This window comes from Petaurus breviceps, unplaced genomic scaffold (genome assembly GCF_028583685.1).
Source record: "Petaurus breviceps papuanus isolate PSGF00001 unplaced genomic scaffold, PetGlider_PUasm1.0 91041, whole genome shotgun sequence".
NCBI lineage: Eukaryota > Metazoa > Chordata > Mammalia > Diprotodontia > Petauridae > Petaurus > Petaurus breviceps.
In genome coordinates, this window is record NW_027187400.1 from 26,377,018 (window position 1) to 26,392,113 (window position 15,096).

At 37.5% G+C, this 15,096-nt stretch overlaps 1 protein-coding gene across 7 annotated transcripts in view; it reads left to right on the forward strand.

The window, feature by feature from the left end:
• Window positions 1-15,096, forward strand: part of RERE (arginine-glutamic acid dipeptide repeats) — a 466,101-nt gene that overhangs the window by 102,292 nt on the left and 348,713 nt on the right. The gene's annotated exons all lie outside the window — the stretch shown is intronic.

The window sequence follows — 15,096 nt, forward strand, 5'->3', positions numbered from 1 at the left end:
TTAGGTCTGCCTCACTTAAATCCAATTCACACTCAGGTAAAATGGTCCTCTTCAAAAATGAAGGACAAACAACAGCAGCAGCCTTCCCCTGTATTGTGTGACAGACAATAGTGTAAACTTCAAATCAGAAAAGATTATTTAGTGAAGACAGTAATGGAAGAATGGGCCCTGGGAGGATTTTAAATTCCTCATCTAACCAGTGAATCAGGGGGATACATGTCAACAAATTTCCACACGTAGAAAGAATGGTGAGGGAAGAAGCGAGGTCATAAGTAGGAATTCTTGAGGGCCAAAAGATGGAAGGAATTAGAGGACTTAGACTCTTATTCTAGCTCTAACCCTTAACTATCTGTGCAATCATAGGCAAAATCACTTGATCTTGCTGGTTAATGAGCATTTAAAAAACTTAAATAGACCAAATAAATCAGTGACTTCATAGACAGGGAAAAAATAGAACAAGATTGAAAAAATTGAAATAAATTTAATCTCTCCTGTCAGTAACAAATGAATTTGAAAACAATATCTCTTAGGTTTTTTTTTTTCTTTTTGGAAGGGAAACTGGGGTTAAGAGACTTGCCCAAGGTCACAAGGTTAGTAAGTGTGTCAAGTGTCCAAGGCCGCATTTGAACTTGGGTCCTCCTCATCACAGGGCCGGCGCTCTATTAACTGCTCCACCTAGGCCTCAAGATCTCTCTTAGTTTTGCTCTTAAAATCCTAAGTTCCCAAATGAGAGCTTGTTTGAAAAATTGTTTTCTTCTCATAAATAAAACTCATAAATCTGACTTTGACACATGGCTAATAATAATATTTAGTTCTTAAAGGATTTTATGCTGTCATTAAATGACAGATATATCCTGTTATCTTTACAACAACCCTTGGAAGTAGGTGCTATTATCCCTATTTTACAGATGAGAAGATTAAGGGAAATAGAGAATAAATGACTTGCTTAGGGATACACTGCTAATTAAGTGTTTTTCAGAAAATGATACACAAAAACAATTCATTTCCAGAGATTTCTATTGTGCGTACTATACACTTAACTTCCAAATGTAAATAACTGCTTTGTTTAGCTTTCATAGCCAGTTTAAAGACATTTTTCTTTACAATATGGGAGTATAAATCAGTATTTTGAAATATGTTCAAAAAATGGTTCTAGAGTAAATAAAATAATTGAATATTGCTTGTCAGAAATTTCATTTTTCATTTTTTCAGGAAACTTTTTTTCTTTACTGGTAACAATAGCTCATCATTTGAGTTTAGGTCAAATAACAATCAGTTTCACTAGCTATTATTTGTAGGTATTTTACCTATGGATCAGCCCTTTTAGGGAGAAATTAGAGATAGGAAAGAAAGAAACCCTATAAAACATGGTTTTGATTGCATAGAAAGTGTATCAAAAAATAATTGGTGTGGGAAATTATGTAGCTTGATGCTTGAACTGAGGAATAGTTGCTTTTATAAATTTTGGAATTGTAGACTACAATTAACTGGTATTAATTTTGTTGAATAGAAATATGTTCCATTTACTGTACCACCAGGAGCCAGGCTTGAATGAGTTTAAATAGATGAAGTCTAAATTATACTGACAGTCCATTAAACAGCCACAGAAACCCCTTAAAGAAAATAGTTTCACTATGATACCAGTTTATAATAAAATAATTTGCCAAATATGAGCTACAGCCTAGCCATCCTCAATACTCTTGTGTATTTCAAGAGAAAGCTGCAAATTGGTTGAAATGCTTATTGTAAAAGGGAGCCTTCTGTGTATTGTTTCTGGAAAGTAGCAAGCAGTGTTGCTTGAAATCTGCTCTGTGGGATGTTACCCTAGGAGATCAGAGGAACCATTTGTTGTCAGCCATCTGGGCAGAGAGGAGGCCTCCTTCCACCCTACCAGCCAAGGGAGGGCCTTTCTCCTGGAAAATTTTGCATGGTATTCCTAGTACCTCTCTTTGGTTTTGGGGTTTAAAAATTTTTTTTTGTCATTTTAGTCCTTTAATCCATTTCTTTGAGCTAGAAGTCTGTTGCTGTTACCATTATTAGCCTATATTAAAAAAATTTTTTTATAGTGCTGTTTGATTTGTAGGTTTTTATGCTCTGAGGCAGGAAAATATTTTATATTTTCAGACCAGGTATGATTTTTGAAGATTGTTTGATAATGCTTAATTTTTGAAATTAAAAATTGATGGTGACACGTAGCAAAGGAGCTAATGTGATACAGTAGAAATAAGGCTATATTTTTTTCAATACAGATTTGGGTTTACTCCTATTACCCTTGAAACGTCACTTTACCCAGTTGGAGCCTTAGTTTCCTAATCTGTAAAATGGGAATCATAATAAACATTCTTCTTTTTGTTACACCTTTCTCATTGTTGCAAGGATCAAAGGATATCTAAAGTGTTTTGTAAAACTTTAAGTCTCATATAAATGGTAGCAATTATTAATGTTATATTTGCATATTTTTTTGCATTATGTTATTAATTATGTACACATTCTAAGTCAGTGATCAGAACAATACATTCACTGTAATTTGTCTTAAAAAGATCTCTTCCCAGATATGTTTTAGTTACTATTCCATGGGCATTACTGCCATTTGTAAAATGAGTATTTCAAAGGAAGGCATCGTTGTATTCACACTATGTACATTATTTGAGCCTCAATTTTATTCTACTTTAAAAAAATAATCTGGGGGAAAAACATAGTTTTTTCATTGTGATACAAGCCCCTAAATGGAGATGAAAGTATTGTTCATTCTCTCTCTTGCTCTGTCTCCTTCTCCCTCCTCCCCCACCCTCACCTTTTACCCCTCAGTTTTCTAGGCTTGTTGAGTATATCACATTGCTTTTAGGCCATTTGAGTTCTCTTAGAAAACTTTTGGACAGAAGAGAAAGGAAAAGACTGTGAACTGACTTTGGGAAATATGATTAGGTATCATCTCTATAGCACTTTGTAAAAATGCTTTACAATTACTATAGTAAGAAATTGAGAACTTTCATCATCCTTGGGTGCCTTTTGGTTCTCAGTTTAAACAAAATTGTACTGACCTCCCTGGCTTCACAAATGTAGTCCAAACTCAAATTGTGTCTTCTACTAGAAAACTTCCCAACCATTCTTTTTTTTTCATTTTTCAAATGCTTTATTAACTTCTGATTTACATCATTAATTTCCACCAGATTTTGAGTTACAAATTTTCTCCCCGTTTTTCCCCTACCCACCACCCCAGAATAGCAGTCCCACAGGATATCCCCTCCTCCAATCTGCTCTCTCCCATATCTTCTTCCATACCTCCTTAGACTTTTCCAGTAGGGCATGGTGGATCTCTGTGCCACAGTGCCTGTATATCTTTTTTCCCAATTACATGTAAGATAGTATTAATAATAGTATATATGTATATATAATTTTAAACATTTGATTTTAAAACTTTGAATTCCAGATTCCCTTCCTCCCTTGTCACCCACCCTTACTGGGAAGATAAGCAGTTCAGTATAGATTTTACATGTGTAGCTAATGCAAAACATTAACATAGTGGATATGGATATATTGTAAAAGACTGACTATATTTCCCTTCCTCCTATCCCACCACCCACTTGTTCTATTCTCTACTTTAATCCCATCCCTTTTCAAAAGTAAGTGCTTTCATCTTCCCTCCCCCCCATCCTGCCCTCTGTTCCATCATCCCCCCTCTCATCTCCTTCCCCCCTACTCTCCTGTAGGGTGAGATACACTATTTAGTGTGTATTTCATTCCCTCCCCGAGCCAAATTCGGTGAGAATAAATAAGGTAGACTCATTCCCTTTTGCCTTCCTATTCTTCCCCTCCATTGTAACCCTTTTCCCTTGCCTCTTCTTTATGAGATAGTTTACTTCATTCTGTCTCTCCATCTCCTCTCATTATATTCCTCTCTCACCTCTTAATTTCCCCTTTTAAGTATCATCCCTTCCTATTCAATTGGTCCTGTGCCCTCTTTCTATGTATACCTGTAAGCATATATACACACATTCACACATGTATTCATATGCCTATATACCCTCCAATAGACATATATATGTATATATGCGCATATGTATGTATGTATATGTGTGTGTTTGTGTGTGTGTGTGTGTATTCCTTTCAAATGTTTTCATACTGAGAAGAGTTTTATCAGTTACAATTATCGTTTTTCCATGTAGGAATGTTAATAGTTCAAATTTGATCAAATTTGATAAGTTCCTTATGATTTCTTTTCCCTGTTTACCTTCTCAAGCTTCTCTTGCTTTTTGTATCTCGATGTCAAATTTTCTATTCAACTCTGGTTTTTTCATTAAGAATGCTTGAGGGGCGGCCAGGTAGCACAGCGAGTAAGAGCACCGGCTCCAGTGTTGAGAAGACCTGGAGATGGAATCCTGGGCTGAGAAACTTAGCACCCACCCAGAAACACCTGGCCATGTAACCTTGAGCAAGTTACTTAACCCCAGTTGCTTAGGGGCGGCCAGGTGGCTCAGCGAGTAAGAGCACCGGCTCCAGTGTGGGGATGACCTGGATCAAATCCAGGCTCAGATACTCAGCACCACACCCAGAAATAACTGGTTGTGTAACCTTGAGCAAGTTACTTAACCCTGATTGCTTTAAAAAAAAAAAAAAGAGTGCTTGAAAGTCCTCTATTCCACTGAATGACCATATTTTCCCCTGAAACATGATACTCAGTTTTGCTGGGTAGATGATTCTTGGTTTTAATCCCACCTTCTCTGCCCTCCAGAATATCTATTCCAGGCCCTTCGATCCCTCAGTGTAGAAGCTGCCAGATCCTGTGTTATCCTGATTGTGTTTCCACAATATTCAAATTTGTTTCTTCCTGGCTGCTTGTAATATTCTCTCATTGATCTGGGAATTCTGTAATATTCCTAGAAGTCTTCTTTTTGGGATCTTTTTCAGGAGGTGATTGGAGAATTCTTTCAACTTCTATTTTGCCTTCTGGTTCTAAAACATCAGGGCAAAAATTTTCCTTGAGAATTTCTTGGAGGATGATTTCTAGGTTCTTTCCCTGATCATGGCTTTCAGGTAGTCCAATAATTTTTAAATTATCTCTCCTGGATCTGTTTTCCAGGTCAGTGGTTTTTCCCATGAGGTATTTCACATTGCCTTCTATTCTTTCATTTGTTTGGATCTGTTTAACAGCATCTAGATTTCTCATAAAATCACTACCTTCCCTTTGCTCTAATCTAATTCTGAAGCAGTGATTCTCCTCATTGAGCTTATGAGATTCTTTTTCCATCTGGCAAATTCGGCGTTTCAAGGCATTCCTCTCCTCTTTGCCTTTTTGAGCCTCTTTTGCCAATTGTGTCAGTCTGTTTTTTTTAGGTGTTATTTTCCTCATTCAGGCCGTTGACTCTCATTTTGTAATTTTCTTGCATCGCTCTCATTTCTCTTCCCAATTTTTCCTCCACTTCTCTTATCTGCTTCTTAAGGTCCTCTATGGCCTGCAACCAGCTTATATTTTCCTTTGAAGCTTTTGGTGCAGGAGCTCTGATTTCACTGTCTTCCTCCTCTTTCATGCTTTGCTCCTTTTTGTCCCCAAAATAGGAGTCTGATGTTGGAGTCTTCTGTTTATTTTGCTTCCTTTGTCTAGTCATGTTGCCCCACAGTCACTTGACTTTTGGGCTTTTTGCCCCAGTAGGACTCTGCCACCAGACAGGGTAGCTTTTGTCCCAGATGCTGGGGTTTTCTCAGCTGCCGGAGGTATTTGTTGGGTGCAGTCTCTGAGGCCTCCACACGCTGTGGGAAGCTGGTCATTCCTAGACTGCAGTCCAGATCCAAGCTGGTTAAAGCAAGAGTGGGTAACCCTCATACTGGTTGCTTGGTCCCCGTGCACTCTGTAGGCTAGAAACTGAAGCTGCCACGTGGAGCTGGCTGTGCTGGGGGGTCTCAATGGCTTGTTGCCCTGGGGGCAAAAGGCAAAGCACTCCCAACTACTGGTCCCAAAGTCCAGACTGCACAGACCTCTCACTTTGTCCTTCGCATCTACGTGTTCATAAATCTGGAAATGGCCACAGCTGCTGGTGATCTGGAGTCCCTCCAGTAGGTGGCTGGTCAGGCCTGCACTGGGGCTAAAACCTTGTCTCTTGAGTGACTGGGCTTGGCTCCCAAAGTGCTGTGCTGGTGCTTGCTGCCGGCCTGTAGGGCTGTCCTCAGCGGGAGATTAGCTTCTCTATGTCATTTTCTGGGTTCTGCAGTTCCAAAGTTTTTTTAGAGTCCCTTTTTTACGTGGATTGGGGAAGGTGGAAGCCAGAGCTGTGGGGGAGGTCCTGCTTCTACTCCGCCATCTTGACTCTGCACCCCCCCCCAAACATTCTTAATACTAGTGCCTTCCTCCATTAATTATTTCCTTTTTATCCTGTATATAACTTGCCTTGTATATATATGTTTCCATGTTGTGTCCTCCATTAGATTGTTAGCTCCTTGGCAAAGGGACTGTCTTTTGCTGCTTTTTGTATCCTCAGCACTTAACACAGTGCCTGGCACATAGGACATGTTTAATATATCTTTATTCACTAATTGGGATATGTCCTGAATAGGGCAGACTGCAATGTCTCTAATACTCTTATGTTGCCTTCATTCTCATTTGAAGTTTCTTTATGTTATATGATGACTCTGCCCCACCTTTTCTCATGCTGTACTAGCAGTGAACTAAAATAAGTACAGTAGCCACTTAGATTTTTTTGAAATAAGTCAGTCTGGCCATGTCTTAAATTATTTTGTATATATGATGTGGATTTTTTATGACATGCACATAAAATTTTATATTTATATTAATTTACTTTCCTGTATTGAACTGTTTTATTTTCTCTTTTTATTATTAGTAAAGAACAGAAAAACTTTTCATATGTTACCTTTTATGAAATCTTTGTGAGTAAATACAGTTTTAACACTTCATGTCTAAAAACATGTGGTATGAGCAAAAATAATTTCAGTACTTTTTCCAAGAAAACCCCATGGACAGTACTAAAATGATAAAAGAGATGATACTGGATGAGCCCCCTCCGAATGGACGGTGTTCAGCATATAGCACTGGGGAAGAGCAGAGGACAGCTAGCTACAGGTAGCTCCAGGACTCATGAAGTGGCTGGGCTAAAGTTAAAAGGAAGTGTACCTGTGGATACATCTGGCCATGAGCAAAGTTCAATACTACATCAATTAATATTATAAAGGAACTTTGGATTGTAAGGCCTGTGAACCAAGTTAAGTTGCGTGTGATCAGAGAGGAGATGGAAAAATTTTGACATCTTGGCTGTTACTGAATTTAAATGGACAGGCATGGAGGGTTTTAATTCAGATGACCACTTGTAATGCCAAGCAAAGGCAACTTCGCGAGGTTCAAAATACCAGCACAGCTGCTCTCCATTTTATTCAGTGACAAATTAAGAACAGAGAAAATCAAAATATAGCATAATTCAAAATACAGCGTTCACCAAGTATAATTCAATAATTCCCAAGTACTACTCTACCCTTTGACATTATAATTCATTTAGTCAATCTGAAAGACCCTCTTCTAAGTACTACTCCACCCCTAGGCAGTACATTCATTTAGTTAATCACAAAGCACAAAAAAGTCAAAACTTCCCCACCCTTGGATCACAGCTGAATAGGCTATCAACCCCAGAGTTACAACAAGCTTAAGCACAGTGTTTAATACCCAAGGAAAGGTCTTTTCTTCATCTTGACCAGAGGCAAGTTCTCAGTAACCTTTGTTCCTGGGGAGACAAAGCTTTGCAAGGACATAAGATACATTGCCAGTGTCCTCATTAATTCATTCTCTTTCTTCAGAACAGTTCTAGGACCCCTGAAAACATTAGCAAAATCCTCTTCCAGGATTTCTGTAAATATACAACAAGAAAATCCTTCTTCAGGGTTTCTGAACCAACAGCAAGGTTCCAGAACCTCAGCAACAACAGGATTGTCTTTCACCAGTGGATGAGTCTGGCAAAACAACATCAAAACAGACAAGTTACCAGCATAACAGCCATGTCTCCTCAGTCCTTGGCAGCTCTGGGTAGCAGCTCTCAAAAGGTCCTGGTCAGTTCAAACTGGCCCTCAGCAGTCTTCTCCATTTCTGCCTCCACAATGCTGCTTCCAAAAAAGATTCTTCTGCCTCTCTCTCTGTTTGTGTGTCTCTCAATTCACATCACCAGCTCCTCCCGGTTCAGCCCTGTCTTTTCATGTCAAGTCCATCCCTCAACTTGGATTCATAAGCTCAATTCACATCACCAGCTCCTCCCGGTTCAGCCCTGTCTTTTCATGTCAAGTCTATCCCTCAAGTGGGATTCATAAGCTCAGGGTTTTAACACAATTATTCCGAAAACCAAGCCAATACAGGGGGATCTTTACATTCCATTACTGTTACACCACTATATTCACTGCTGTGGACAAGAATTCCTTAGAAGAAATGAGTAGCTCTTATAGTTAATAAAAGTATGAGATGATAAGTAGTGCTAGAGTATACTCCCAAAAGTGACACCAAGGTAAGCTATTCAAGATCACAGTAATATAAGTCTGTCTTCTAACCACAGATGACAAAGAAACCAAAGTAGATCAATCATGTGCAGAAGTTCTGTGTAGTCTGTTAAGACAAGACCTGAAGCTGATTGTGGCCCAGATCATGAATTTCTTTTTTTTTTTTTATTGCACTTTTTTTTGGAGGGGGGAAGGCAGGGCAATTGGGTTTAAGTGAGTTGCCCAAGGTTACACGGCTAGTAAGTTTGTCAAGTGTCTGAGGCCGAATTATGAATTTTTTTATTGTAAAATTTATACGTAAATGGTAGAAAGTCTGGAAAACTATCAGACCATATTGATATAATGTAAATAGCATCCCTTTGATTATTAAGTGGTTGTAATGAATAGATATAAGAGATTAGATCTAGCAGATAGAATGCCTAAAGTAGTATGGGCCTAGATTCACAAAATTGTATAGGAGGTAGCAGCAGAAAACATTCCAAAGAAAAAGAAGAGGAAAAAAAAGCAAAATGGCTGTCTAATGAGGTTTTACAAATAGCTGAGGAAAGAAGGAAAGTAAAAGGGAAAGATATATTCAGAGAATAGCCAGGAGAGATAAGAAGGTTTTCTTAAAGGAGCAATGAAAACGAATAGAAGAAAACAATACAATGGGAAAGCCTAGAGATCTTTACAAGAAAAAGAGATATCAAGGGAAAGGACAAAAATGGACATGATAAAAGACAAAAATGATAGGGATCTAACAGAAGCAGAATAGATTAAGAAGAGGTGGAAAAATACATAAAATAACCATATAAGATCTTTTTTTTTCTTTTGGAGGGCAATTGGGGTTAAGTTACTTGCCCAAGGTCACACAGCTAGTTTTTGTGTTAAGTGTTTGAGGTGGGATTTGAACTCAGGTACTCCTGACTCCAGGGCTGGTGCTCTACTCACTGTGCCACCTAGCTGCCCCCATATAAGATCATTGATATCCACAGTGGTATGATTACTGATCTGGAGAATGGAGATGGACCTTAGGAAACATTGGTTATAGTAAGCCTAATGGAGGTGATGGAATTCCAGCTGAGCTATTTTAAACTCTTAAAAGATGGCGTTCAGTATGCCAGGAAATTTTGAAAACTCAACAGTGTCCACTGGATTGGAAAATATCTGTTTATGGGTCAGCCCTAAGGAAGGGCAGTGCCAAAGAATGTTCAAATTATGAAACAATTGCTCTCCTTTCCCATGCTATAAAGATTAGGCTTAAGATTCAGCAAGCCAGGCTTCAGCAATATGTGAACTGAGAATTGCCAGAAGAACAGGCCTGGTTTTCAAAGAAACAGAGGAGCTAGAGACCAAAATGCCAACATTCACTGGATTATGGAGAAAGCAAGGGCGTTCCATAAAAAGATCTACTTTATTTAACTACACTAAACCTTTTGATTGTGTAAATCACCACAAAATGTGGCAAGTCCTTGGGAGAGATGGGAATACCAGATCGACTTGTTTCCTGAGGAACCTGTATGTGGACCAAGAAACAACAAACCATGGTTGGTTTAAGATTGGAAAAGGAGTGCTATAACACTGTTTGTTGTCACTGTATCTATTTAAGTTAGGTATAGAGAACATGATGCCAAATGATGGGCTGGATGTATCCAAAGGCCAAATTAAGGTTGCTAAAAAAATATCAACAATCTCAGGTAATGCAGAGCATAATAGCATCCTGAGGGCAGAAAGTTAAGAGGAACTGAGAAGCCTCTTGATGAGGGTGAAAGAGGAGAGTGTAAAAGCTGTCTTGAAGCTTGACAACCAAAAAACTAAGCTCTTGGCACCTGTTCTTATCACGTCCTGGCAAAGAGAGGGAGAAAAAATGGAAATGGTCAGATTTTATATTCTTGGGCTCAGAGATCACTGTAGATGGTGACTGCAGCCATGAAATTAAAAGGCACTTGCTCCTTGGAAGGAAAACTTTGGCAAATCTGGACAGCACACTAAAAAGCAGAAATATCACCTTGCTGACACAGGTCAAAGCTGTGTTTTTTTCAGTAGCAGTATATGGTTCTGAGACTTGGATTGTAAGGAATTGTGGTGCTGAAGAAGACTTCTGAGAGTCCCTTGGATAGCAAGGAGATCAAATCAGTCAACCCTTAAAGAAATTAATTCAGGAAAATACTGAAGCTGAAGGTTTAATACTTTGACTATATAATGAATAGATAGAACTCTTTAAAAGATTGAAAACAAAAGGAAAAGGGTACTTGAGAATGAGGTGGATTAATAATATGGAAACAACACACGTGAACTGGAAGGATACATGGAAAATGAATGTGAACTTGGAGGATAGAGGGACTTGGCATACTGTATGGTCCATGGAGTCACAAGTAGTTGGGCATGACTGAGTAACTGGACAACAAAAACATTTTTCTTATAAATATATCACCAATTGTTCATTTGGTAGTATATTATCTTATAATTATTAGTAATGCCTCTCCTTGACTTCTTGATCTCTACCAATAGTCAGTCCTCCCCTGCTTTCTGTTGCCTGTTTCCAAAATTAGGGTGTAAAAGTGACCTAGAAGAAACCTACTTTTACAGAGTGAAGATATACCAATAATTTTCTGAACTGATGTATAAACCTTGACTTTCCTCCTAATCCAATTAGAGGGAAAGCTGATGGGGAAGAAGGGATATAGAATGAGCCTATTTAGTTCATCTTCAGTGGTAGCCAAGTTGTTTTCTTTGAACTCTTTAAATCCTGGATTCTTATTGACATTCAATACACTCTATGATGTTGGGGAACGAAAGTTTATTTCACATTAGTCTGCTACTTTTTTGTACTGTTAGGGCATTTATGAGTAGGAAATGAGAAAATGTGTGGGAAGTACACTGTACTTACGTAATTTCAAAGCTCAGACTGATTTCAGAGACTATCTGAGAGAGCATAGAGCTTAGTCCAGGCCCCTCATTTTATCGATGAGAACATTTTTGCCTCAAGAAGTCAAGTGCTTTGCTAAAGATCATATTGGTACAAAATGGAAGAACTCAGAAGGGAACTTGCGTTTTCTGATTTCAAATCTCATGTACTCTCCATTGTATCAAGTTGTCTTTCAGAGTACTAATATAATAATAACTCATGTGGTCTGTTTTTCTTATATTTTAATGTTGTGACGTTTGATATTAACAGAATGTATCCATTTAAAATTCATTTGAAAGTATATACTTTATTTTAATTTTTAAATTTTTTTTTTTAAGCAATTTGGGTTAAGTAACTTGCTCAAGGTTACAAGGCCAGTTATTTCTGGGTGTGGTGCTAAGTATCTAAGCCCAGATTTGATCCCCAGGTCATCCTGACACTGGGGGGGGGGTACTCTTACTTGCTGAGCCACCTGGCCACCCCTAAGCAATTGGGGTTAAGTAACTTGCTCAAGGTTACCCGGCCAGGTGTTTCTGGGTGGATGCCAAGTGTCTGAGCCCATATTCGTTCTCCCAGGTTGTCCTGACACTGGGGCCAGTGCTCTTACTTGCTCTGGTAGCTGGCTGCCCCTAAAGTGTATACTTTAAATACTTGTTTAATCCTAATTTTGTAACACTTCTTTTTTTTTTCCCAGCTATTCTTGTCCCATATGGAGTTCTTTCCTAGGTGATTTTTTTTCAGCTATATCAAAACTTGACTTACTGATTCTTCCTTGTAAAATCTTTTCAATTAATTATATTCTCCCTTTTAGAGAAGAAAAAACTAGTAACAATTTTCTCTTTTTTCGTGTCCGGCATTGGGGTTAAGTGACTGTTCAGGGTCATGCAGCTAGTAAGTGTCAAATGTCTGAGGTCATATTGAACTCAGATTGCCTCCAGGACCTGTGATGTATCAGCTATGCCAATTAGCAGCCCCCAAATTGTTTTGATGACTTTTACTTTATAATATTGTTTGGAGATCCGACAGTGCTATTAAAAAAAAATGTCTATCTTTTAAAATTATTTTTCTTATGTTACTGCTATTGTTTAAATTTTTAGAAATATGGGAAATGACAGTTGAAAATGGGTGTCTTTTCTTTAATTTTGTATTTGTTGGGGAAACTAATAGTATTTTCCCATTGCTTTAATGATTGCCTTTTGTTTAGATACATGTTTTTCATTTTTCAAATTATGGAGTTTTTTTCTTATCTGTTCTGCCCCTCAGTATCATTTCATTGGATCTTTTAATGAATTTCAATTTTAAGTTATGCTAGTTAGGTTTCCCCCACCCTCATATTGCATGTTTAGGTTTTTTTTTTAAAGATTTTTTTAATTACTATTATTGTTTGTCACGATATTTTCCCTTTAATTATTTTTGTTTAAGCTATTTTGATTTAAACTTATGCTCACCTTATTCTTCCCCATACCTTATAATTTATTTGGCCATAATTTATTGTGATATTGTCATTTTTATTATGTTAATATGGCCCAGCAACATACATGAATATTCTTTAATTGATACACTATTTTTTATTTCTTTAAATACCTTGTCACAAGGTCATCTAGATGGTGCAGTGGATAAAACACCTTTTCCAGAGTTGGGAAGACCTAAGTTCAACTCCAGCCTCAGGCACTCCCTGTGTAATGTTGGGCAAGTCACTTAAAATTGTAAAATGCGTTGTAGAAGGAAATGGTAAACTTACTCCAATATCTTTGCTAAGAAAAATCCAGTAGGATCATGATTCGAACACAGTTGAAATGACTGAAAAACAGCAACAGCAATATCATTTCAGAATTCTATTTCTATGAATATTGAATGTCCTTTGGTGGATTGACTCTTAGATTAAGCTTTGCAATTTTCAGTCATTTAAAATTGGGCTTCAAGGGCAGCTAGGGGGTGCAGTGAATAGAGCACTGGCCCTGGACTCAGGACAAGCTGAGTTCAAATCTGGGGCCTTGTGACTTTAGAAAAGTCACTTAACCCCAATTGCCATGCCTTCCCCCCTGAAACTCTCCCCCCACCAAATATAAATAAATAAAATGGGCTTCATCTTCTCTTATTACTTTTTGGATATTATTGTTATATAAAAATACCATTGATTTTTGTGGGTTTATTTTGTAGTCTGAATTTTTGAAGAATCCTAATGTTATTATCTTAGCTTCTTTTCTTATTGTCCAAGATTTTCTAAATAAAATAAACCATTTTGTCATTAGAAAATAATGTTAGTTTTGTTTCTTTTTTACTTAGATATATCCCCCCCATCTTTGCTAGGTAGCATTCTTAGAACTTTGACAAATGATAGCAATGAACGGGAACATCCCTGTCTTACTCATGTATTTAATTAGAAAAGTTCCAAGTGTCTCCTTATTATATTAGTGGTAGCTTTTTTGCTTAGATAGATATTTTTGCCATATTTAAGATATTCTTCCTTGGCCATACTTAGAATATTTTCTTTTTGGAAGCTTACATTTCTCTGCTATTTCTTGTTTCCCATACTTGAATCAGAGTTGCAACCTTGATGTAAATCCAGCTTGATCATAGTCACTGTTGCAGAAATTGCTTTAGTTTTTTAGTGAGGATTTTATTTAAATTTTAAAAATATTTGATATACTTCTCTTTCCTTTATCCTTACCTGTTGTAGGTGTTATGGATATCTTTGTTGCATCAAAGGAACTTTCCAGAGATTTTCCTTTTTCAAGAAAGAAACTTATGTTGTATTTATTGTTCTTTAAAAGTTCTTTATTGTGCATATATTTTATTTAAAAATGTTCTGGAATTCTTCTGTAAACATATCTGTATCAGCACTTCCATTTTTGTTTTCTTCCTAAGATTCTGTCTTTATAGATACTTCAAATTACTTTTGAGTATGTGCTTTTTAATAACACTGTTTGGATTCAGGATAACATGGTGTAGCAGCAAGCACCCCAGCATCCCCAGGGTGGCTGCCAACACAAGTTCCTAGATCTGCTTTTGGGTTAACAATCTTGCTTTAATCAATCAAACATAGGATTTACCTAGTTCAGGAGAAAATGTCAGCACCCTGAATTTCAGAAGTTACAAGAAGACAGAGAAACAGATCTAGCAGACAGGCCTCTAACTGTCTGACCATTATTACATCCATACCTAGTTAACAGTTACCAGAGAGGGAAGCATCAACATCTGGGTTTTCAAAGCCTAGGGGCTGGTCTGGTCAAATCACACAACACTTCTCAAAGTAAGCCCCAAAACAAAGCCTCACATCAGGGTTTATATAGCTTTCTCCTGGTTTGGAGAATGTCACAACCCTCTTTACCAATCACAAAGTATCTCCTGAAAAACAAGCCTCCTTCCATAGGCTCCAGGTGTACTTAAGCCTATCAAAGGGCCTAGGGGCAAGGAAGAACTTAAATTCACATTCCCATAACAGATGGTTATTTTATATATTTTTAATGTATTTAATTTGTTTTGGTTTTTTTGTATCAGAGTATAGTAGGTTTTGATAATTTTTTCTTTTTTATTTCAACTTTTTAAAAAATTTGTTAATTTTATTTTTCTTCACCTTTTTTTTTTTTTGTTTGTTTTTCCTTTTGTTTTATTTTGTTGGAGGGGGAAGGTAGGGTAGTTGGGGTTGTGACTTGCCCAAGATCAGGGCTAGGGTTTTGTGTGTGTGTGTGTGTGTGTGTGTGTGTGTGTGTGTGTGTGTGTGT